Raw genomic sequence first — 23,731 nt, forward strand, 5'->3', positions numbered from 1 at the left:
GCCCGAGGACTGGGACAAGTGAAGACGTGGGGTGTAGCTCTGAGCCAGGACACCGAGTGTTTATACAAGGTCTACGCTGTATAATAAGTGAGAGAAAGCATCGTAAAACAGATGTTCTGTGCAAAGTGCAAATTAGCCAGGCGCTGAACTTCATTCCTTTCCACATATAACGGCCATAAACGCATGGTACGTTTGCTGTGGTCTGCGAAGGGTTTCTTGTTTTGTTTTGCACCTTTATCATTACTGTCTAGCATTAGCGTTGCTGATGCAATGATGATATTCAATGACTTATGTGAGATTTCCCTTGAACTTCTCTGCAACGAGTTTCTGGTCTGGAGAGGTGGATTCACTGGGGAAGGTACCTCAGGGCGGGTTTCTGTCTCCTGCTTGGAGAAAGAAGTAGCAAAACGCAGTGTCCATCTTCATCTGCCAAACTTATCTACCAATTCATTCTTGCCCGTCTGTACTGATGACAGTAATTTTCCTGTTTCTTTTTAGGACATCTTTTTTCCTTTAATAATAGCCACTTGTTCCAGTTCTACCAGGAATATAAATCACTGTGCCCATGGAGAGGGCAGGAAGTATATTAAATGTTACTGGACTCAGAAATAAAGCTCTATGCTTAATTTAATATCTTCATTAAAAATGGTATTATTGGGTTACGATATAGTGGACAAAACCATGGTGTGGAGTGCTGGAATAATCTAATACCTCTGATAGAACCGCCCATTAGTTCAGACACTGTTCACTAATGCTAAATCATTTTTGCTGGTGATGACTTGCTTCTGGGGTTCATGAGTAAGCAAACAACAAGTTCTCTGGAATAGCTACGATTGCATCTATGCATGCAGAACAGCAAGCCTACTTCATCTACCTGTGAAGGAAACTCCTGCTCCCCATGCCCTACGGGCTTTTCCCATTGTGCTTCTTTAAAAACGTACAGCACGTAGCGCTGTTTGGCTCTCAGGGGACCAGATCCTCAGCTGGAGTAAACACTCCTAATTCTGGTGAGGTGGATGGAGCCATGCCAGCGCAGACTGGCTGAAAACCTGCTCCAGTATATACGCTGTTTACTTTTGAGGATCTAAGCACATGCGCTTCCAACAAAGTGTTGTTTGATAAAAGTTTGTTTGCCTCGTTGCCTTGCCTCAATCCCTCCTTAAAGTGTACGCAACAGTATTTTGTATTGTATAATTTGGGCAAATGAAGTGAATGTGTTCCAAGACCTCTTTCACAGGTCCTAATGAATCCCAAAGACGGATGGTTTTGCTGGACACTAACTAAAATAGCCATAATCATCATTATTATTGCTATGCGAGTACAGAAAAAAAATGTTTTTATTATGGCCTGGAACTAGAAATCCACAGCAGCTGCTAATCTCCATGATAAGTAGGTTGTTGGTTTGGAGGGGGGGGTTGTGCATCCAGCTACTTGCTATGTCCAACTGTTAGCAGCAGTTTCTTTTATTTTTCCAAGCCTCCTAGCAGCCTAACAACCCCCGCTCCTTCCTCATGTTCAGAAAGGAACATGTGTTCTGCGATATTCCTCTTATCTCTCATTTCTCCACTTTCTTGTTGAAGGCTTTTCTTTTCCATTTAATGTTCTGTTCCTTTCTTCCTCTCCTTTTTTTTTGATTAATTCACCTAGAACAGTAGAATTAGTAAATTAAAAAATAGAGTTTACAATTCAAATTTTTCTAATGGAAGAATGGGCATATTTTTGGCACAGCTTTTTGCCTTTGTTTTATTAAGACTGACTCTCCTTAACTCTCCTTTTCCATTCCAGAGGCACAGCCCTTCCTTTATAAGTCCAGATTTCTTCCTATTTGTGCTCTCTTCCCTCCCTCCTAACTCATTTCCGCTTCCCATTTTGGTGGCTCCTTTTTTCTTTCTTTTGCCTTCCACCAAATGATCTCTGATCTTATATTCTGCTCTTTTTAATTCCTTCTTCCCAGGCACAGATCCGCTTCCCAACCCGGTATCGTTGCTGCGTGTGCCTGCCGTGGCTTTCTCGCTCTGAGAGCGCCTTGCGTCTCAGGAATGGCCCCGCGACACCTGGGAGGGCAGAGAGACATGGAGACCTCCAACCCCATCCACGACCGCCGCAAAGTGGCGAGGGGGACGATCACCCTTGTGTGTAAAACCTGACATGCCCGCTGTCCTTACACAGTTCTTAAGGCTCTCCGTTACTTCCAAGACGTAGCTAAAGCAACACAGGCTTGTTTCGTTCTGTTCTGCAACTTCTGACCCATCTAACCAGGGCCTTCTTTCTAGGCAATTTGGTCAAAACTACTCATGCCAAATATTTCTTCTGTACGGCTTTGCCATCTGGAACAACCCGCCTATATGCCTTCGGCCTTGTTGACCAGCCATATAGTTTCCAGTTTCAGCTGAAGAGATTTTTCCTTTACTGTCATCCCATAGCAATTTGAATGTAGGATGTAGGCAGCAAACATTTGGTCATTTATTTTCTGCGGTGTGGGAATATACTTGAAGCAATTTCAGTGCTGAAGGAGCCCTGGAGCTTGTGGAATGTGGGCAGTTTTTAGATCTTTCATCCTAAGTCTCACCAGCAACTGGCTATGATTTTGTAAGCTTTTCCATGAGACATCATATTTGCCAGTTACCAGTGAATACCTTGCAATAACACACAGTATATTTAGAACAGAAAATTAGGGAGGAAAAAAATGATTTAATGAAAGGAGGGAGGGAAAGGAAAAGGATTTTTCTGAGTGCTAAAACACTACGTTATTACCTACAAAGGAATTCTTTTAATAATTGGAGAAGGGAGGCCCAATAGCCTTCAGTGCAAAGAATGCTCAGCATTCACCTCCAAAGACCTTCTTTACTCTGGATATCGGACATAGTATGTTCATGATGGGGAATCAGGCCTCTGTATATCACACAACACCACTAGTCATAACTTCGAAGGTTTAGCTGGCAGTGAATAAATATTCAGCCTGTGAATTCAAAATAGTCCTTGAATTACTGCCTTCAGCAGTAACATTCATTTCAAGGAATATATTTCAAGTTTGTAAAGCGCATCCTGATGGGTCTCTTTCAGAGGATCTCCCAAAAAAATTAGGTAAAAATATTTCACTTAAGAAATGAAATCCCCAGGGCACTAGATATCCTTCACTACAGATTAGCTAGAGCCTGTGGAGTTATGAGATTCCTGAGATGGAGAGCTGAAGATTCCAGGAATTCTCTCAAAGGTGAAATGATTAACCAACCTTTTCTTCCCACACGACAATAACGTAGAAAGCAGGTCTGCATTCACTGAGTCCTGCACTGAGGACTTGTCTTGTACCTTTTCTGAAGTATTTATAAGCCTGAAATCTGAGATGGAGTTAGACTTTCATTTTACAATTATTAGTGAAATGCAGATCAAAATATTAGTGACAGAAGTAAGATATGACTTAGAAGAGTAGCACCTTATCTCCTTTGAATCCTTTTTGGAAGATTTCAACCTGTTTTGTAAAAAAAAAAAAAAAAAAAAAAAAAATATTAATTTTTCAAACTCTAGTAAAACATGTGATATGCTGATCCTCTCTATTCAACAGAGCAAAAGCAGGAGCTGCTGTTTATCTGTACCAGAATGAAGCCTGTTGTCACATGCGTGTAGCAAAACTTGTGGAAGAGGTAGAAAGGAGAGGAAAAGTGAATGTGGAGACTGCAATAGAGATTTTGCCTATTATTTCATCAAGAGGAAAAGTTTTCCCCTGTCTTTTCCACCCGGAATTGGCCATTGATCCAGCTACCAAATTTTACTTTTCAGATCACAAAGACATCGCAGTCAGCTGCTCAGACAAAGCAGCTCTCAGACGCGTTCCAAAGCTTAAAATTTAAGCGCTTAGGGGGCTTCCAGGGCCAGAATTTGATGCTAAATATATATATTTTAATTAACTATGGGATTGTGAAGCTACTAAAGTCAATCAGCGGGAGGGTGGAGGAGATTCTAGATTGATTTTTGGATTTAGCATGTAAATTCTAGGTCTTGCTTTATACGCCTGTCCAGAGTCTATCCTAAGAGTTTTAAACTGGGATTTTGTATATTTTTATATAAACAGGGATGACAACAAAGATCACAGAATGAAAAGGTAATGAGCTCCTTGCAAGAATCATTTCTTAATATGCCAGCAGGGTTGTTCTGCACCAAATGTACATCTCAGTGGTGCTAAAACATAATACAAATGCATTGGCTTGTTTCCTCCCCAAAACAAATGTAAATCCCAATTCAGTCAAAAACATTAGTGAAGTATTCTAATGGCTAGTTGATCACACACGATAAAAAAGAAAGGGGTGCCACTTCAGCAATATGCCAAATGCACATGGATGCCAACTGAAGATGATTTGGTCTTTCTTTCACTGTTTGGTATCAATATGCAGAGTATATAGGCAACACTGTGGGCGAATATGAGTTAAATTAATTGTAAAATTACAATTGTCTGTTTCTGTGACTTTTATTCAACAAGGTAAGTTGTTATTACCTAGAAATTCAGCAGACAGTAACACCTCTGGCCTACCTTAACACTGCTTGCTTATTTAAAAGAGATACGAAAGTTTATTTTGGTACTGTTTAGTATAGATTGTTTAGTAAGTCAAATTAACACCTTCCACCAGTCTTCAGAGAGAAATGTTCTGACATAAAGGAACAATTTCTTCTATTCTTTATAAAACATCCTGTATTCATGAAAAATATATCAAATATCAACCTGAGGTAAGCATAGTTTCTTTATATATGCTATATAGTTTGTGCTTAAATGTTGAACTTAAGCTTTCTCTTGTAAATTCTGGTGATGTAAAATTGACCTGAAGCTTGTATATTTATTTTGCGTGCATACAGAAACTGACTTCCATGCTGTATGCAAACGCTCCTCAAATCACCGCTTTAAAAACGTGCCTTAAATTTGCTTAAAGGGTGCTTAGAGTAATTATCAGTGCAAATTGTCCAGGGGAAATAAACGGAGGAGCGCGCGATTTATTGCTGCAGTAATTGCCGGCGAGGCTGGGTATGTTCAGAGGGGCTCTCTGGCTCTTCCTTCTGCTTTCTTCTGCCCCCACCCTTGACTCTTTAGGGACTGAAGCCGCTGCTCCTGGCTTTCCTGAGACGGAGGACTCGCAGGTTAGCGATCCCCCGGCGAAGGGCAGGGGCGTAGGTGGAGAGAGGAGCTGCAAGCCGGAGTACCTGCCTCATAGTCACCACAGGCAGATAAGGAAACCTCGCCTGGCTCTTCGCCTTGCTCGGCCCACTGGAAGAGTTGGGGTAACGCTCCTTGCTTCTTCTTGGTAACCAGCGTCAGTGCTTTTGGTACGGGATTGCCGTTTTTGAGTCTTTTGCCTTTGCGCCGCGACCCGTTCAGCCACCTAAAGCCCGGCAGGCAGGGAGAGGTATAAAACCGTCACGCCGGCCCCGGTTTCGACGCGATGAGGCGAACGGACGCGCGTAGATCCTGTGGCCGAAGGTGGGAGTCGGGGCTTCAGCCGCCTCTTGCGTCGACGGCAGCTGAGCAGAGGGAACGCCGTCGCCCAAAACGGCCCCCGGCCCGGGTAGTTCAGCCACCGCAGGCGTTAAACCCTCCCTGAGGCAGCACCTATGTCCACCCCAGTGGGATGCAGTCAAGGAAGGGTTTGCTTTTCCTTCCTTCCAGTGCTGCCTACCCTTATAAAAAGCCACTGACTTTGCTTCATCGAAAGGAGGGACGCGAGCGGCGCGTCGGCTCGCGGTGCCCGACACCGGCGGCGCAGACGGGCAGGGGAGCCACCAACGGTGCGGATCAGCTCTCCTTTCCCTCATTTCTGCGGGTGCCTTTTGGCGGGGCTCGGGGCAGGCTGGGGGGTTGGCGGGGCTCGGGGCAGGCTGGGGTCCCCCCCCACCCGGTTGCCCCCCATCCTGGGCGGAGAGGAGGGCGGCGAGACGGGGTGGGGGGGACGCGCCGCTTGGCCTCGTCCGTGCGGCGTCTCGGCCGCCACCACCACCACACGCGAGGCGTCGCGCCCGGCCGCCCGCTTCCCGCCAAGGCCTGGCATCGCTGTCTGCCAAGGCTGCTCGGTGCCACCTCTGCCACGGATAACTCCTTCTCCCCTCCTTCCGCCTCCACCATCCCGCCTCTCTTTTATTAAGTGCCCGCCTTGCCCGGCATTAGCCCGCTCTGGGGCCCACAGGCCACCTGCAAGCTCACACTCACCCCCCCCCCCCCCCCCCCGCCGCCCCCCCGCGCCTCTTTTCGCGGGAGCGGGTGGCTGCAGACGGAGGACGCGGCGCGGCCTTTGGTTAGGGCGCCCGCCCTCCCCGGCCGGTCGGGCGGCCGGCTGGCGGCGCAGGCGCAGTGCCCGCATTCCATCATGGCGGAAGGGTCGGCTGGCCGTCGGTAGCGCCGCGGCGGGGGCAGGGGCTGCGGCGCCTCGCACGGTGAGTGCCGCCCGGCGGGGGCCGCCGCGCCGCCGCTCCGGCCCCGCCGCCACCGCGGGGGGCTCGGCTTCTCCCGTGGGCCGGCGGGCGGGCGAGCGGCGGCGGGGCCGGGCCGGGCCGGGCCGGGGGAGAGCGGCGCTGCCCACGCCAGGCGCGGTGGGCAGTGACCGGAGCCGGCGCCCGGCTGGAGCCGCCCGTGTGGGGCGGAGGGAGGGGGGAGCCGGTGTCCGGGATGTGGGGCGATTGAGGCGGGGGGGACGCTGTATGGGGCAACTGGGGAGGATTAGCGGCGGGGAGGAGCGGGGTGCCCCGGGGTATGGGGCAGGTGTGGGGGGGGTGAGGGGAGCCCCCGGGGTAGGGGGCACATTTGGGGGGGAGCGGAGTGCCCAGGGTATGGGGCAGGTCTGGGAGGGGGGGAGCAGGGTGGCCGGGCCGGTAGTGGGGTGCGCGGGCCGTGGGGCAGGTATCGGGAGTGGGGGGGAGCAGAGTGCGCGGGCCGTGGGGCAGGTTGTGGGGGGGGGAGCAGAGTGCGCGGGCCGTGGGGCAGGTTGTGGGGGGGGGCGGAAGCAGAGTGCGCGGGCTGTGGGGCAGGTTGTGTTGGGGGGGGCGGAAGCAGAGTGCGCGGGCCGTGGGGCAGGTTGTGTTGGGGGGGGCGGAAGCAGAGTGCGCGGGCCGTGGGGCAGGTTGTGGTGGGGGGGGGGAAGCGGAGTGCATGGGGTAGGCGGGGGGGTGCTCGGGCCGTGGGGCAGGTATCGGGGGGGGCGGGAACCGAGTGCCTGGGGCAGGCGGGGGGGTGCTCGGGCCGTGGGGCAGGTTGTGGGGCGGTAGCGGGATGCGCGGGCCGTGAGGCGAGTGGGGCGGGGGGGCGCAGGGTGCGCGGGCCATGGGGCAGCCGTGGCGGGGGGGCGCAGGGTGCGCGAGCCGTGGGGCAGCCGTGGCGGGGGGGCGCAGGGTGCGCGAGCCGTGGGGAGGGGGCCGTGGGGTGAGCGTGGGGGTGAGGTGCGGGGGGGGGGGCCGCGGGCAGGCGGAGGGGGCGCTGGGGGCAGCGTGCGCCGCGGCTGCCCCGTGCCCGGGGGGCGGAGGGGGGCTGGAGGGCGGCCGTGCCCCCCCCCCCCCGGGGTCCCTCGGGCCGGGGCCGCGGCAGCCGCTCGCTCTTCCCTCTCGTCCTGCGCCCCCGGCGCACCAGCGCGCTCCCCCTCGCCCGCCCTCTCCTTCCTCCCGCTGTTTGCCTGCGGTGGGGGCTGAGGGCTGAAGTCGTGTCGTCCCCCGGCTCCCCCCCCCCCCGGCTCCCCCCCCCCCCGGCCCCAGCCTCCCCCCCCCCCCCCCGCTCTCCCTGCTCGGCAGCCGGAGCTGCTGCCTGCAAATGCCACGTAGCCTTCTAGCTGTTCCCCTTGACTGCTCCGCGGCTGAGCACCAGACACCTCCCCCCGCTCCTCCTGGGGTCGGGGCAGGGGGAGGTCAGTCCTGTCATCCAGCGTTTGGGTGGCGACCATCCCTCGCCCTCCCGCAGCAGGCTGCGTCCCCCTCCGCCTTGGGGCGGCCGGGAGGGTGGGATCCCCACCCGCGACCTCTTTTTCCGCGCGACGCCTGTTTACCGCCTCCCAACGCGAGGCTGTTGGGCTTCGGCAGCGTGCGGTTACGGTAGCGCGGAGCGCTGGGGGGAGGCCCCGGGGGTTCGCGGCCCCCAGCCCCTCTGCTGCCGCTCGCCTCAGGCGCTGCATGCCCGGCGCTTCGTGATCATAAGCTCAGAAAGCAGGGTAATAGTACGTTGCTGGCAGGTGTACTTGCTTCCTGTTAGTAGCCATCTCTCAGCTGAGTTTCGTTTCTTTTGTTTAAAACTCGGACTTTTTGTTGGGATGATGGCTATGCCCTGTGAAGCTGATTTATTTTCATAATTGGGGTTATAGTATGTTTTCATTTCTGTGCGTTCTTTGATTTTTTTTTTTTAAATCTTTTCTGCTCTGTTAGGATTTTAATGTCAGAAGTTAGTCTCTGTTTTACCTGATGCCTAGTTGTTAAAAGTGACACGCGGTGCTACTTCAGATAAGTTCTCAGCTAGCCTGGTACGGGCATACTTACAATACGTACTTCTTCATGTTCTTTTAATGTATTCATCCTAACAACACTTGATTCAATAGGGAAATAGTATCTCAGTCACAGATGGAAAGACTGAGGCACAGAAATATTTATGGCCCAAGGTCACACCGGAAGTATGTGGTGAGGCAGGGAATGGAGTCTAGATTTCCTGAGACTCAGATTAGCATTTTAACCAGTGAAGCATCCTCTCTGTATTTGAAGCCAATAAATTGTCCTTGGAGTTAATACTCAGGATAAAAGCAAATACTTGTGTGGTTTTTTCAGTATCTTTGTGAGTAAAAAGCAAAACCTAAGTTGATTTCTGTAATTTGTATGTGAAAAGGATTAAAATACAAAAAATGTTGACATTCTCAAGACTGCGTGGGTAATCATGCGTGTGCAAAAACAGCCAGTTATTTTGTTGTCTTCTCTTCCAGGTCTTTTTACCTTACTGTGTTCCAAATCTTTGCAAGCTTTGGAATGCTGTTGTTGTCTGGGAATGCTTTGTTGTTAGTTAAGACCAAATGAATCTAATATTCTATGATGCTGAGTTGAAAGCGGTCTGCCATTCACTGGTACACTGGATTTTATGTCCTACATCTTAGTTTGTAATTTTTAAATACAGCACTGAATAAGTGACTTGTACTGACTATCTTAGAAGTTGAAGCATGCTATTACAAGGTGATCGCTTAGTTCAGTAGGTTCAGTAGTGTTGCAGCAAGTTTTTGAAAACTTGGCATTAACTGCAATTAAGCAGCACTTTGACAATGAAATGGGATAATTGCAACTTCTTGTTTTTGTATCTTCACAAGTGCATATTGCAGGGAGTTTTATTCCTAAAATACTAGGATAGCTTACATTTGTTTGTAAAATTGGTAGTTAATTTTACTGCAGTGTTTCACTTGCCAATAGTTTTGAAGGATTGAACGTTAAATAATTTTAAACAAAAACTCTCAGTATATTCGCCTTTGTAGAGAATAAAGATAACTTTGTCTATACACGTTTGTTTCCTGCCACAACCCTTGATCACAAACTGCATCTTTCTTTGATGTTGCACTGAAACCAAATTTGCAACAAAGTTGAATTTAAGTGTTCTATATAAGATTTTTAACGTTTTTTGGGGGGTTTTTTTGGAGGCTAGTATTTGCATCATATTGACTGTGTGGGTTTGTCACGCCCATAGCAACAACCTTTCATCTTTTATATTTATCTTTTGAAAAGTTTTGTTAAGTCCTTAAAAAATAAGATTTCGTCTCTACTTTGCAGACAGTAAAAATTCCAGTGCTCTTTTCATAAGAGATAGTGCTTGGCCTTGGAAACACCCACCAGGAATGCAGCGCTTTTGAGCGGTACTGTGTATATTTGTAGACCCATTTGTACCCTCCCCCCCCCCCCCTTATCGAAAAATGTTTTGGATTCCCTTTGGGTGAATTATAAGTAAATTAAAATACACATTTATTTTAAATTTAGAAAAAGGAAAACAGCGCTGCTATTTGATGTCCTGCTAATTCTCCAACTTCGAAGGCTTCTTATCAAGCTACAGAAGTACACTTGCGACTTCCAAGAAAATATATAGCTGGGAAGACGTTCTTATGATATTCTGTATGAAAGTCAGAAGCTGGTATAAAATATTGTGAGAATGTTTTCCCTAGTTATGTTTTCTTAATTTCCTGTCATTGTTTCCTTTAATCACAGAAGAATTTTAAATTTATCTCTGAAACCAGATGAGAAAACCTCAATATTAGTGATACTGCAATAGTCAAGAGACTTGGAAGCAAAATCATTAATTTTTTCTCACTTCTAACTTTGCTAGATCTGAAAATGATCAAGTCTTTTAGCTGAACTGCTGGTATTTAAAATCGTGATGGACCTTGCTCCAATTACAAGGCCCATGAGTATCAGAGAAGTAACCTTTTCCTTTTTTCACCTGTTTTTTAGCAAGTTGTCATGAAATTTACCAAGGTCAAGATGGTTAGTTTTCAGCTGTTATCTTTGCTGCAAGCCAGACCTTAACTGAAAAGTTTTGGATTCCTGAGTGAGGAGCACACACTGAACTCTTTATTGCATTCTTGAAGAGCTTATTGTAAAAGCAGCGATAATTTATTCTTTCAGTGGTGCTAACACAATCCTTTCTGTGTATTGACCAGCATGGACAGACCACTGGCTCAGAGCCCTTAGTCTATTTCAATCTTAATGTAAATCTGCTATTGTTCCGAATATCTTGATTGATGTGGAAAATGCTCAAGATTCACTTTTCCAGTATTGAGGCCTGGGACTTTTATATTTTTTTTTTTGCCCATGTCACACTAAAAGTAGTTTGGGAGGACATGATTAGACTGTGACTTCAGAAACATCTGTGACTTCGCGACAGTATCACCTTTCTGGTGAAAATGACAATGGATCTGCTGTATTTGCAGGACAGTGTGAGAGCTTCTCCTGTCTGGCTCAGGGCAAAGTCAGCCAGCTCAGTCTAAGCTACCTCAGTGAACTATGGGGGCAGTGATTTCTTACAATCTTCCAGTAAAGCTGCAAAACGTACGTGTCAGTGCTTTACCTTTAGAAGAACAATTAGGAACTGACTGATATTTGCAAAGCCTTCACGTTTTGGCCCTCCGAACTGTGTGGCTCGCAATTCACAATCCTTAATGTGCAGACGGTTTAGGAAGTGGAATTTGGTACTGGATCCAATAGCTTGAGAAAGATGATGCTTTTTACTTCATTAACGTGGCTTGAATGGCTTTAGTGACTGCTGAAGCTGTTCGTTACTTTCTCCTGATGGAGCGTTTTCTTCATAGAACAATTCTTAAAGTGTTGTCCCATAACGGTAAACTGACTGTATTTTCTGGGTTGTACAATTTTTCTTTTTGATGTCCTCTGTCAGAGGAGAAATATGTTCATGGTAATTCAAATTTGGATACATTTACATATTTTTGGAAATGAATTTTTTCATCATTACTGTCAGATAAAGGAATAAAACTGAGTAAGTAAATATACTTAATTGTCACAATGGGATTTTTACTGGAACCGTCTTCATTGTATTCAAGTTACTTTTCAGTAATTGGATTGTAAGTTAAGCAGTGGAGTGTCTTTTCGTTGATACAACATTAAATGTGTATATGATGTGTTTACACAGTTGTCCAGTTTTGCATTCTGTACATACTGGGTGTATAGAAGGCTGTGTGAGGTCTTCCGATTCTTTCGTAATGGAATCTTCCTTGAGTTTTTCTTGCTGATTCTAGAGGAGTTAATCCCTGGCTGCTCACTGATGGCTTTTGCTGTTTTATTTAATATAAGTTGTTTCTCTGCTTTTTTTTTTTTTTTCTGAAGACTTTCTGCCTGCCAGTCACTAAAAAGTTTTTTTGTTGTTGTTGTTTTGTTTTGTTTTGTTTTTTTGGTAGAAAGAAGACTGAGGGACACAGTACAACGCATTGCCCACACTACCACAGGCACGGACCATATACCATTAATCAACAGGAGCAAATTCACATCAGGAGAGTGTCAACGGTAATTAGACATAATTTACTATTCTCCCAGATTTTATGAAGCTTTTTTTTTTTCCCTGAAGTTTCCAAGTAACATTTTAAGGTGAAAGAATATAGAAATATTTGACAGGCTTTTAAGCTAAGGATTCCTTTTTGGGAAGAAATTTTTGGATGACTTATTCTTAGATGGAAAAATGGGTGAGGGGAGAAAGAACTGATAGACAGCATTCTTGAGGTAAGAGAGCATTTAGTATTTCCACATAAACATCATTGATTTTATAATTAGTGAATGTACAGAATGTGTTGATTAGACTTTCACTCAATTTTCTCGTTTAGACAAAACTCTTATCAAAAGCTTAACTAGTAGCAGCCTTACCTTTATTTTGGCATTAATCTCACACTTTTTTTTCTTAGCTGGAAGTCTTGTCTTAGGGAGGTTTACATATTTGGCCTTTGGATAGGGAAAGTAAATCCTGTTTTTAGTAAAATGCATTTCCTGTGCAGAAAACAGTTCAAATCAGTGGTAACATCCAGGTAAGTGACCCTTTCTATGATGTTACTTGGATACATTGTTTTTAATTGGAGCTCTTAGAATTGAAACTCTCTAGCTGGTATGGAAAAAAAAAAAAAACTGGAAGAAATTTGCCATCAGTATGATGTCCATGTTTTTTTCTGGTGAGAGGAAGAATTCTCTGACCGACTCTGTCTTTTGTTTTGTGGGTTTTTTTTTTAATGAAGATTCCTGTGAATTGTCTTGTGACATGTAATACTGTTAGACTTTTATGAAACCACAGGGATTACTTTCATTGGAAAGAAAAAGTTTTAGAAGCTGTTGGCTAGAACAGCGTGTTTTAAATGGAAGGAGAATAAGGAGGTGTAGTATGAAGTGTTTGTGAATCAGAAAGCACCTTTTTCATGTAAAGGCACAAAGGGAGTATGTCCCGAAGACCATCCTTTTTCCAAAAGGAACTTTTTCTTGAAATACATAAAACCACCTCTTGCATTGGTGGACACCTAAATATTCAAATTCATATATTTGAATTCATGTATCACTATGTATTTGTGGATTAGGAGAGAACATTTGTTAATATTGCTCAAAAAGAATAGCCACCTATGTTGCATAACCAATACACTGTAATTAATTAAAACTGTCACATGACCAGTTTTTGATCATTTTGTGCGTTTAGAATGCCTGTAGTTTACAAAGCTGTATTCTCTGGATTGCTATGACTGCTGCATTGAGGAAAGAAATTGCACATCTGTGTCACAGAGGATGAAATTCGTTTTTCTTTTAACGTCTCAGTGTGCTGTCTAGTGAGTTGGCTAAGCAGGTTTTAGATTTTTTTTTTTTTTATGATGGGGGAATATCTTTTTGTTGAGGTTAGGTCACCTCTAATGAAGAATTAGTTTTTGGTGTGACCGTGTGCCAAAATTCAAATGTAATACTGGTGGTACGCTTATTCTGAACTTTGTAAAGGGCAGTTGACCCATTCGAGTTTTCCCAAACTCTTTATCGTTTGGTTCACAACTGTCTAAAGCTGTAGAAGTAATCAGGGAAAGACTTGAAGACTAATCAGTGTAGAACAGAATGAGACTGGACACTAGATGATTAAATGCAAACAAGTCTTTGGGGAGAAAAGTTAGTGTACGTTGTGAGCAGTAGATCAATCAGCAGATGAATGCCTCACAAAACATAGAAAAGTTGTGGCAACCACATTGTATTCTCCCGGAGTTGAATAGGTTTTTCGCGGGAAAAATGTTTCATAGGTTAAAATCAGAGCTATAAATGAAGTATTTTTATCCGCTCTTTATTGCACTTTAGTAAATAGTTTCAACATTGATATCTCTTTATTGGGGATACATTGCTTTTAGTTGTGCTAGGTGGAGTATTAAAATATTCCAGTCTAGTTGATTGATCTGTACCATTAATTTATAGCTTTGTAGTTTGTCACACTACAGTTACTTGAAGGATTAAAGGCTGTCTTTAATACTTGCATGGATGTAAGTAACTTCAATATTCATTGTTCTGCAGGTACTTAATAATATTAATATTTGTATGTTCTTCAGCTTTGGAAGGTGTTATGTAATGTTTTTGGATGTATTTCTAACTGTAATTTTGCTCTGTGGTGCCTAACTTTCTTGAAATGCAAACTTCATAAAAAATAAGAAAATACACATAAATTGTCGTTCTTAGATTCTTCAAAACAGTGCTAGTTTCCACTGACGCTCTTATATTAAAGTGTGATTGCGTACCAATCTTGTAGCAATTTAAGCTGATTTACCGATAAATATGTAAAGCTCAGCTACAGAAGCAAATTACTTTAGTGTGTTACCATGCATCTTCTAAACCGTGATAAATGGTTATATGCATGTTCATGGCCTGTCACAAATGCTGGGTGAAGTGTGTTTGCTTAAACCTCATGTGTATGATCTCATACCTGCATTTTACCTTGCATTTTCCATGAACTAAAACATGCACATGGTACATTACCATGAGACTGCTCAGATGTGGTAATTTAAGTAATTTATTGGTGTGTTTTAGCCCTTGGTCTAAGTATAACCTGTTTTAACTAGACTAATTTGATCTGCGGTGCAACTAAAGCGTTAAGCTTGGATCTCTCTTCATGTTGAGCAAGAAAAAGGCTTCAGTTTGTTTATCAAAATAAGTTTTACCTTGTTTATAGTTTGTATAATTTCTTTAACTTGTAAAAATGCTTTGTTTTTGAAGTCTTGTTGTGTAAAGCAGTTCTTACATTAAAAAAGCTTGTTTGTGTCAATAAATTAACAGTATACATCACATGTATTTCTAATTCGCAGAAACGGATTGAATCAGAATTAGTGGAAAACCAGCCTTTGCCTTTCCTTAGTGCCTATATAAACCTGAAAACAAACTCTTGATTGTATTAACGTTGTGAAGTCCTGTTTTTTACCTTCTTTTTTGGATTAGGCTACAACTGACTGCTTTGACCAAGCTCTTAGCAGAGAGCCTTTCCTGGAAATAGTGTTGTTGGTGTTGTCTTTGATAATCTGAATGATTACTTTCTTTTAGAACCAGGCTTCTGAAAAACTTTTGTTTTTTTAAATTTGAAATTTAAACATTTGGAAAGCAACTTTTGGATCTTTGAAGCAAAGAGCTTTTTCGCCTAGTATTAAAGAAGATTTGTAAATAAATGGGCAGAATTTCATTCCTTTGAGGGGGAAAAATTATTGTAAAAGGGATTCAGCTTACGTTCCACTTCAAGACCAAATTTGTCCTATAGGGAAGGATTCTGTTTAGTTATCAAAATATGTAACCTGAATTTCAGAAGTTTGGGCACATGCAGCTCTCTGTGGAAACTTGTAGTTCCCATCTTGTAAATCTTGGCACCAATTTAAACGCTTTCCTTCATCTGTTCAGATCGGTAGTTACTTAAAGGTGTAAACTCGAGCTACCTTTTTGGTGACTGATTAAGGTTTCTCAGTGGGTCATTATTACCAAGGTGTGGAACAGATTACTCTATTTTTAGGTGCAAAAGGATAATAATAGGGCCTGTGCTCCCAGTCTTGTCTTTCTAGAGTTGCATACACTTTATTTGCAAAGAAATATCCTGTTAGCTTTCCAGCTGTTCTTAACCACTGCTAAGGTAATGCCTTTCACTGCACTGAAAGTCCCGCGAGGAGGCTGTCACCGTTTTTGTTGAAAAGTAAATTTGATAAAAGTGAAAAAGGAAGATCCTACAAAGAGAACAATGTGTTCTACTTCTTGTGCCTCAGGTCTGAAGTTTTCTTAGATCATGCACTTACTTTTTAATGGAACGTGGTGTATGTTACTTCCATGACTTCTAAGTCCTTTAGATAGACAGTTGATATAACATTTCAGTAGTATGTTATTAGTGTGTGAACAGAACAGTTTCCCTCAAGGCCTGAACAACTAGAACACTGAAATTCAGGCAGCGCAGCTTCACATTTAAAAAAAAAAATCGTATTAGCAATTAGTATATTGTTCCATTGTGTTTATTGAAGGCTTTTTTTTTAATCCAAGTTTGAAGTTTTCATGCTTTGTGTAGCTTTAGGACATTAAATTGAACAAGTTAACTTATGCCAGAATATCTCCTCTTTCTAGCCAGTGGAAAATAGTAGTCCGTTTTGCATTTTTTTTTTTTCTTTTTTCTTATACAGCTGGAAAATATCTTAATCCCATTAGTTCTGTTATTTGAAAGAATGAAACACTTCAAGGGCCCAGTCCTTTGAGGTGTTCCATTCTCTTAGGTCCTTTTATAAAAGGGAGTAGCACCTTTCAGGAACTGCTTGGTTTCTTTATGGGCCTGTGCACTTAGGAAGCAAATGCTAACTACAGAAGTGCCTAGGATGTCATCTACTTTGCTGATGATAAGAGTAAAAACATGAAATACCTAAATATTTTTCTTTCATTGTTTTATCTAAAAGTAATGTATTTTTTACATTATAGAACCGTAAATACAAACTTTACAGGCCTCTTAAGTTGTTAAGTGGGAAGCAAAGGTATAGACATGGCTCTAATATGACTAATGAGCATATTGTCAACAGCTCAAATCAAATCAATTCTAATATACTTCCAGCATTGGTAGGTACTCTGTCCTCGGCTTGCAGTTCTTAATAGTGAAGCTTCTCTTGTGAAGAACAGTAAGGAGCCCTGCTTTCACTAGGGCAACGTATATTCTCCTATAGGATGAACGTTACCCTTCAGATTGTGCCTTTGCCTCCTCCCCCTCCCCCCGGCCTCCCCCCCATGGTTTAGATCTCTCCAAAAACTTAAGAGATGTAGCATCAAATTACAAAATGATTTTCTGAAGTACCATGGCCAATTGCTTGGATAGTTTTTATGGAGGAAGAGAGGGGGGGATTTTTTTATTACTTTCCTGACACGGTCACATCAGAAACCTGATCCAGGCTGGCAAGGGAGCGGGAAAGATGATACTATCACAGAGTTCCCATGTGCCTTAGCATGTTGTATTTGTTGTTACTCCATGTTTTTAGGATTTTTTTCATTGCCATATCGAGGCTTTTCATCTCAAGCTTGCATCTCCTTCAGGGAGCATCTTACAGGCGATTAGATCTCACAGTACCCAGAGAGACAGGTGTTAATACTCTTTAGAAGAAAAGTGCCCTTTCCTTCCCTAATTTGTTAATTTTTTTTTTTTTCCCCCCGATCTCCCTCCTACAGAACATTTACACTTTAGGACTTTCCTGTGCGTGGGTCATTCTCATCAGTGGCCACAAGAGCCAAGCAGATTTCTGCAGTTTTTAAGAAGCTACTTGAGGTCCTTCTTGTGATTGACCTAATATATTTGATTTCCAGATGGTCTTGTGAGGGTAGATGGTCTAGGCAAACTGGTAAAAGGTTTGTAGTTACCTTCTGTGTTTTACCATGGAAACTATTAGCACTACCTTAGGATAAGCGTTTAAGTAACAGTTAAACCCTCTGGAAAATAAAGGGAAAGATTTGTATGGGCCTCTTCAGAGTTAACATCTCTTTGGCCTGTTCAGATATTCCCTGCTGTACCTTTGAAAGCTTCCAACAGAGTAATTGTTACAGTCGTTATCGGGGACGTGGTCCTAAGAAGAAGCATCTTGTGTGATGGCAGCAGTAGTGAAATGCTAAGATTATATGATTCTAATTCTTACAGCTTCTGATGCCTTATGTGTAAAGCATGTGATTCTATACCGTAGCATCTGCCATATAGCAGTAGTTCAGATGTTTTGGAAAATTATCACTTTTATAGATGCTGAAGGAGAAAAATAACTTAAAAGAAAAATATCTGGAAGAAAACATTTAATGCAGAGCACTGAAATCTTATGACTGTGGGGATAGGGGGGCATTTTGTTGTTTTTTGGTTTTACTTAGGCTCCAGACCTTACCTAAGTCAAAAGTACATTGAGTTTTTCACAGCTGTGAGTATTTTAAATGTTAGACTGTGCATACTTGTTAGGTAAGTCGTGAAGAACATTTTCAGTATCAAAGCTGTGGTGCCTTTTTGGCTGGAAGCCAAACTTCATATAAGATGGTGCAGACAAATTCACTTGGGTATCATTATAAATTATTTGCAACATTTTAATCAGAACATATATTTAGTTTTGAACAGATGACTGTTATGGAGTGATGGTGGTCTCTTCAGAGCTAAAATTGTAACTGAGCTTCTGTTAAGTCTGATTCTGTTAAGTCTCTCACTCTCTTAATCTTGCTGAAAGTAAACCAATCCGCCTAGAATGTCTCATGTGTGGTCCTGTGGCGAAGGAGAACTATTTTAGGACTGGGATGATATCTTAAACACCTTTTTAATATTGTTTATTTGAAAAACTAGGGTGGGAGAGTGTAGCTTATATCTTTTTTTCCTGAATGTTTCCTACCTCAAAGTTGGATGCAGCAGCATAAGCTTCGAGTCTGGAGGGGTGAGACTTTTTTTTTTTTTTAAATATTCCTTGATAAGGATTGATGTTTCTGACTAGGTTATTCCTTATCTTGGGATTGGGTCCTTTTTGATCTTGGGTACTTTTTTTGCTTGGGTCTGTTGTTGTTCTTTTTAAGAACCTTTGGAGCTTACTGTTTCAAAACGTAATTGAGAGATTATGGTTTAAAATATTCAGAAGTCTCAATATGCAAGAGATTTTGTGGAGTTTTAAGGCCTGCATGTATCTCAGCATTTTCTTCGGAGCAAAGTATGTGAGGTTCATGTATGTATATCGGCACAGATCCAATTCTGTATATGCCTTTTTACAAAGGTAGGAGTCGCTAACAGAGTATCTTACCTGTAATGAGGCTGGATTTTTTTTCCCTATTTAGGAAAAAAAAAAAAGGAAAATATGCTGACCTTACCCTGGACAAACAGCATCTCTGTTCTTTTTAAAAAAAAAAAAAATCTTTCTCCTCAGAAAGAGATGTTAACTTTACTCCCAAAAATGAGCAATTCATAAAAGTTGCAAAATACTCATTTAATGTATTGACACCGCCTATATTTCTGTGTTTTTATGATTACCAGTTATTTAGTTTTTAGTTACGATGCTAAATCTTAAGCTACCCTAAGAAAAGCTTCTAGTAGTTGCAAATAAATCATGGCTTCCAGCTCTGTTAAGAACTGAAGTCATCGTTTTCCCTACTTTTTGCCACCCAGGCGCCGTGTCGTGCTGGTTCCTGTCTGTATGCGGTCCTGGAGAGCACCCTTAGCTTTCCAGTAGTGGTGAGGAGGCACGTTAAAAATACAGACTGAAGAGAGACTTTCCTGTCACTGACACAGGTGACCCCGGTGCTTTTCTCTCCTTCTCTCCCTATAGACTACTCAAAACAGCTAAATACTATAGTAATAACATCCAGTCTCGATTTAAGGATCGAGTTTGTAAAAGCTTAGAGGAAAAACAGCTTTGCCTGTAATTGCTTTTTTTAAGCCAGAATCTTAATGCTGCAGTTCAGATGTGAAGTATTTTAAAGTTGCAGAAACACCTTTCCTAATCTGATTTTCCAGGTAAAATTCTCATGAAAGCTTTGATTTGTTTTGATATAATGCTGTTCTTAAATAACAATATTGTAATGGCTTGCTTCCTGTGATGCGAATAAATTTCTTGTCAGGTTGGAAAGTTAGATAAGGCACAGAATCTAGAAGTCAGGAAGCCTGACTTAAATTTCTAGCTCTCCATTAGACTTCTTCTTTGGTCCTGGACGTATTGTTCTTTCTAACTTGAGCCCACTGTATTTAAAAAAAAAAAAAAAAAAAAAAAAAAAGTCAAGATTCATTGAAGTAATAAGCCCCATGGAATAGAAACTTTCTCATATTAAATCCAGCACTTTTTATAGTGGAAATGCAGTCTTTATGATAGTTTCTGTGTAGGTTTATAACTTCTTTTACTGTTTATGAAATCTGGTTAGTGAAATCAACCTAATTGGGTTAGTCATGTTTGCTTTTCTGAGACTTGTGCTTTGCCAGGAAGACTTTGCTGTTTCGACAATCTATTTTTTATCAGTGTAGGATTTGAAAAAGTATGGAGGTCAAGGTAATATGAAAGATTTGTGGTGAAGTGGTTATTTTTTTTCTTATGAGGTGTCAGCGCAGCAATTCAGTATTTCAACCTTCTTTCCAAAAATTCTTAACGAACCATACAGTGTGTATGCTACTCGTGATATACTAATGGCCGTTACATACTATCAACATTTTTAAGTCTGCAGAGGTTCCTCTGCATCACGTTTTGATGTTATCCACAAGTATCTATAGAATCATAGAATAATTCAGAGTGGAGGTGATCTGTGGAGGTCATTTAGTCCAACCTCAGGCTTAAAGCAGGCTAACTTCAAAGCCGGGTCAGATTGATCAGATCCTTATTCAGTGAAGTTTTGAAAATCTCCAAGGATGGGGATTCACCATCTCTATGCAACCTCTTCCAGTGCTTGGCCGCTCTCATTGTAAATGCTGATGGCCAGTTAGAACACACACACACACAGACACATATATATATACACACATACACACCCAGTTATAATTCCCCTTGCTGTATCTTGTTAAGGTTTACCTTTTGTCCTTTTGTTGTGACCCTCTGAGAAGAATTCATTTCTGCCTACGATTTTACCCCATTAGTTTACGGATGGTGCCTTTCTGGAGTGATACTTAAGATACTGGGAAAATATTTTGATATGAAATAACAGGATCTCTAAAAACTTAAAAACATATGGAACACTTTACTAGGAGATCATATTTGTAAAATTGTTGATCTACTGTTGGTGTTTACTAGTAACTATTCCAAAGTTCTTCATAAAAAGGAAGCTGTGTATTTATGAAGAAAAACGAATAATTCCAGGCATAACTTTTTATTAGAGATATTACTGTTTAAAATTTTGAGGTTGTTTCTGTTGTGTCATTCACATAGGTGTGATTGTATGAATTGAATATGACACCTTATTCCAAGCTGGAAATTGGCAAATGGTTAAGTGATGTTTTGTGAATCTAATAAGTAAGAAGAATTGTTCCAATTAGTTTAAGTAAAAATTTGTTAATGACTACCTCCTGTATACTAGAATTGCCTATATATTTCACTTTTTGATTGAAATAAAGACTATTTTAGATTTTAATTTTGAAACATCTCCTGAAAAAACATGAAGTTTTCCAAACCTGAAGTATGAGTATTTGGAATCATGCAGACTTCAATTACCCACCTTTGTTTTGTCACTTCTGTTTAGTGAGTATAATAGCTATTTTGTATGTAAATAAGAACTCTGCTTTATCGGTTGAGGCTCTGACTTCAGATGGGAGTAGGCGTGAATCAATGAACACTGAGTTCAATGAGAATCCTTGGGAGTTGGATTGGATCCAGGATGACTGCAGCACTGGTTTAGAAGAATTTGGGTTGGAGAAAAGGAAAGGCCAATGTTTCAGTCTTCTAGAGGCTCTGCGTTTTTACTATGTCAGGAAGTGAGGTCAGTCACAACCGCTGTATACTGCAATTGTTTTCTGGAAGGCTAGTCATTAAGGTTTTTTGTTTTTCTTAGAAGCTTTTGTCGTATGAGACTGTCAGTGGAAAATATTGCTGTTTTTAATATGGCTAACATGATTAAACATATTACATTAACACAACGAATTACTCAAGAATACTTCTCAGGGTACATTTTTTAAATGTAGACTGGTTTTATTTGCTTTAAAAATCCTTAATATTTTATTTTTTCATAACTATGAATAGTAAAACGTAATTATTTTAAATTCTCCTAATATTGATCGAGTAATCTGGAATTAAGCTTTCAAAACTATTGGTAAACTTTTATGCAAACTAATCTTCCTGGAAGTCTAAAAAATTTTATTCATCGTTATTATATTAGAACAAAGTAGCATAATATGGAAACAATTGTGAGTGAGCAGTCAGATAAATGTAATGCATACTGTTTGGTACACTGAATTTCAAAGTGCACTGCAGAGTACTGAAGCAAATTCAATTGTTCAGGCGTACCTAACCATATGTGTTCCATATTGAGACATTAGAAAGAATTTTTTTCAGATATACTAAATGGATATATACTCTGCTATGTGTTAGACTTTAATTAAAAATGGTTTATTTTGTGAAATATGACAAAATATTTCAGAGTTTTAGGTGCATTTGTCTTGAACAAAAAGTCTTTAAAAGCGGTAGCTCAAGCTATTTCCAGTGTACGTTTCTGTTAACTTAGAATTGTGATATCCAGTGTAACTTGGTTTTAGCTTTGCTAAAACAGGGCTTCTGAAGGTTAGTTTCTGAAATGGTCAAATCACTATTTTTGTTAATGGCTATTATGCTATATAGACTTTTAATTCATCCTTCCACTCAGCTGGGGGTTGGGAACGACCTTTAGCTGATGTGTGCTGGGAACCCGTTATAAAGAAATGAATCAGGCAAGAAGTACCCTTGCAAAATCTAACCTTTCTAAAAATTAACCTATTTAATCCCATATTAACTCAGAAACTTCCAATTCATGATGAGAAAGCATCACAAGATGCATCTACAAATTATGTTATTGGTTCGTGTATAATGATTCACTAATTCTCAGTATATTTTTTTGCAACACTAAAAACTACGGAAATTGCTTTTGTCCCTGATGCTTGTAGACAGAATTTATTTCTCGTTTCAGATTTATTTAGTCCAGAATTTCAGAGTTTGTGTATTAGGTCATCTTTAATGTCAGACATAACCTGTGAATTTTCAGTGCAAATGCTTTTTTTTTTTTTTTTTTCCTCCTCTCCTCCTATGCCCAATCTGGGTAATAGATAGTGATGATAAACTTTAAACTTAGTCTAACTACCAAGAATAGAGTCTGGAAAAAAGCAATCTGAGCATCTACAACAAAGCATGTGAGAGAATTAACTAACCTTCAGGGGTTTGAATCAAGAAGCTTTTTGATTCAGTTCTAGCTGAAGGTAGGGTTGTTCTTCCTGGGGCACAAACAGCTCGCCAGCTGGGTTTGTCCATCCCTGCTGACTTGTATTGGGTTTTGGGTAAAACTGAGCATTCAGAGTGTGCCCTGGGGAAACTGAGACTTGGTAGGACTTTGGCTGTGGATGGAGATTTGTCCAGGATCCCTCACTTCTGCCTTCCTTCCCACACAGTGGCTGCTTCCCTCTCTTCAATAGCAGCTGTCTTCCTCCCTCTGCAGCAACAAAGCTGCATCACTGCCCCGGCAGCTGTTTTAAGTGGTGAGAATTGGGGGCTGAGTTGGAGGAGGACAGCAGAGCTGGATTCCTTGCTGCTCCTAGACTGGCAGTAGAGGAGGGTATAGGTAGTGAAAATAAAATCATTTGGTGTACCGTGTGAGTCTTCAGTTGCATTTGTTATTGTGAACGAATAGTCTGAATTTTTTTTCTCATATTTCAGTTCAACTTCAGAAATCTTTGATGTAGACTTCAAGTTCAAACTTGAGCTTGGAATAATGGTTCAAATCAAGACTCGGTTAAAGAAAAAAAACGTTCTAATAGTTTGTAGTTCTGATTCATTCTCTGTGATTTCATGTGATGATTAATTAGTGTAACTGGCAGACAAATTTTTTTCAGTAACATTTCATCATTGATTATTTCCTAGTATTTTTGAAGAAGTATACGGACGCTACAGAGAAGCAACACGGCTTATGCAGAACAATATTAGTGGGTACAAGAACGAGAAAGTCAACAAAGGAAGCTAAATAACACCTTTTCATTTCTGGGGGAGAAGATAGGAGGAGTCTGAGCAGATTTCCTGCCTTTTCTCAAAACTCATCCTAATGAAAATAACACAGTAGATATTTTGAAGTAAATCTAGTAGCATTT

At 41.9% G+C, this 23,731-nt stretch overlaps 1 protein-coding gene across 9 annotated transcripts in view; it reads left to right on the plus strand.

Moving 5' to 3' along the window:
• Window positions 1-6,235: 6,235 nt before the first annotated feature.
• The window catches only part of LOC104152333 (fibronectin type-III domain-containing protein 3a-like), a 55,898-nt gene continuing 38,402 nt past the window's right edge, over window positions 6,236-23,731 (plus strand). For 2 of the 9 annotated variants that reach the window (XM_068956644.1, XM_068956649.1), the window contains exons 1-4: window positions 6,236-6,411; window positions 9,754-9,836; window positions 9,958-10,120; window positions 11,886-11,991. The gene's annotated coding sequence lies outside the window, so the exon portion shown is untranslated. Of the gene's footprint in view, window positions 6,412-8,944; window positions 9,063-9,753; window positions 9,837-9,957; window positions 10,121-11,885; window positions 11,992-23,731 lie in introns of those variants that run through there. The other 7 variants (XM_068956646.1, XM_068956645.1, XM_068956647.1 and 4 more) reach the window with 7 other exon arrangements.

This window comes from Struthio camelus, chromosome 11 (assembly GCF_040807025.1).
Source record: "Struthio camelus isolate bStrCam1 chromosome 11, bStrCam1.hap1, whole genome shotgun sequence".
Taxonomy (NCBI): Eukaryota; Metazoa; Chordata; class Aves; order Struthioniformes; family Struthionidae; genus Struthio; species Struthio camelus.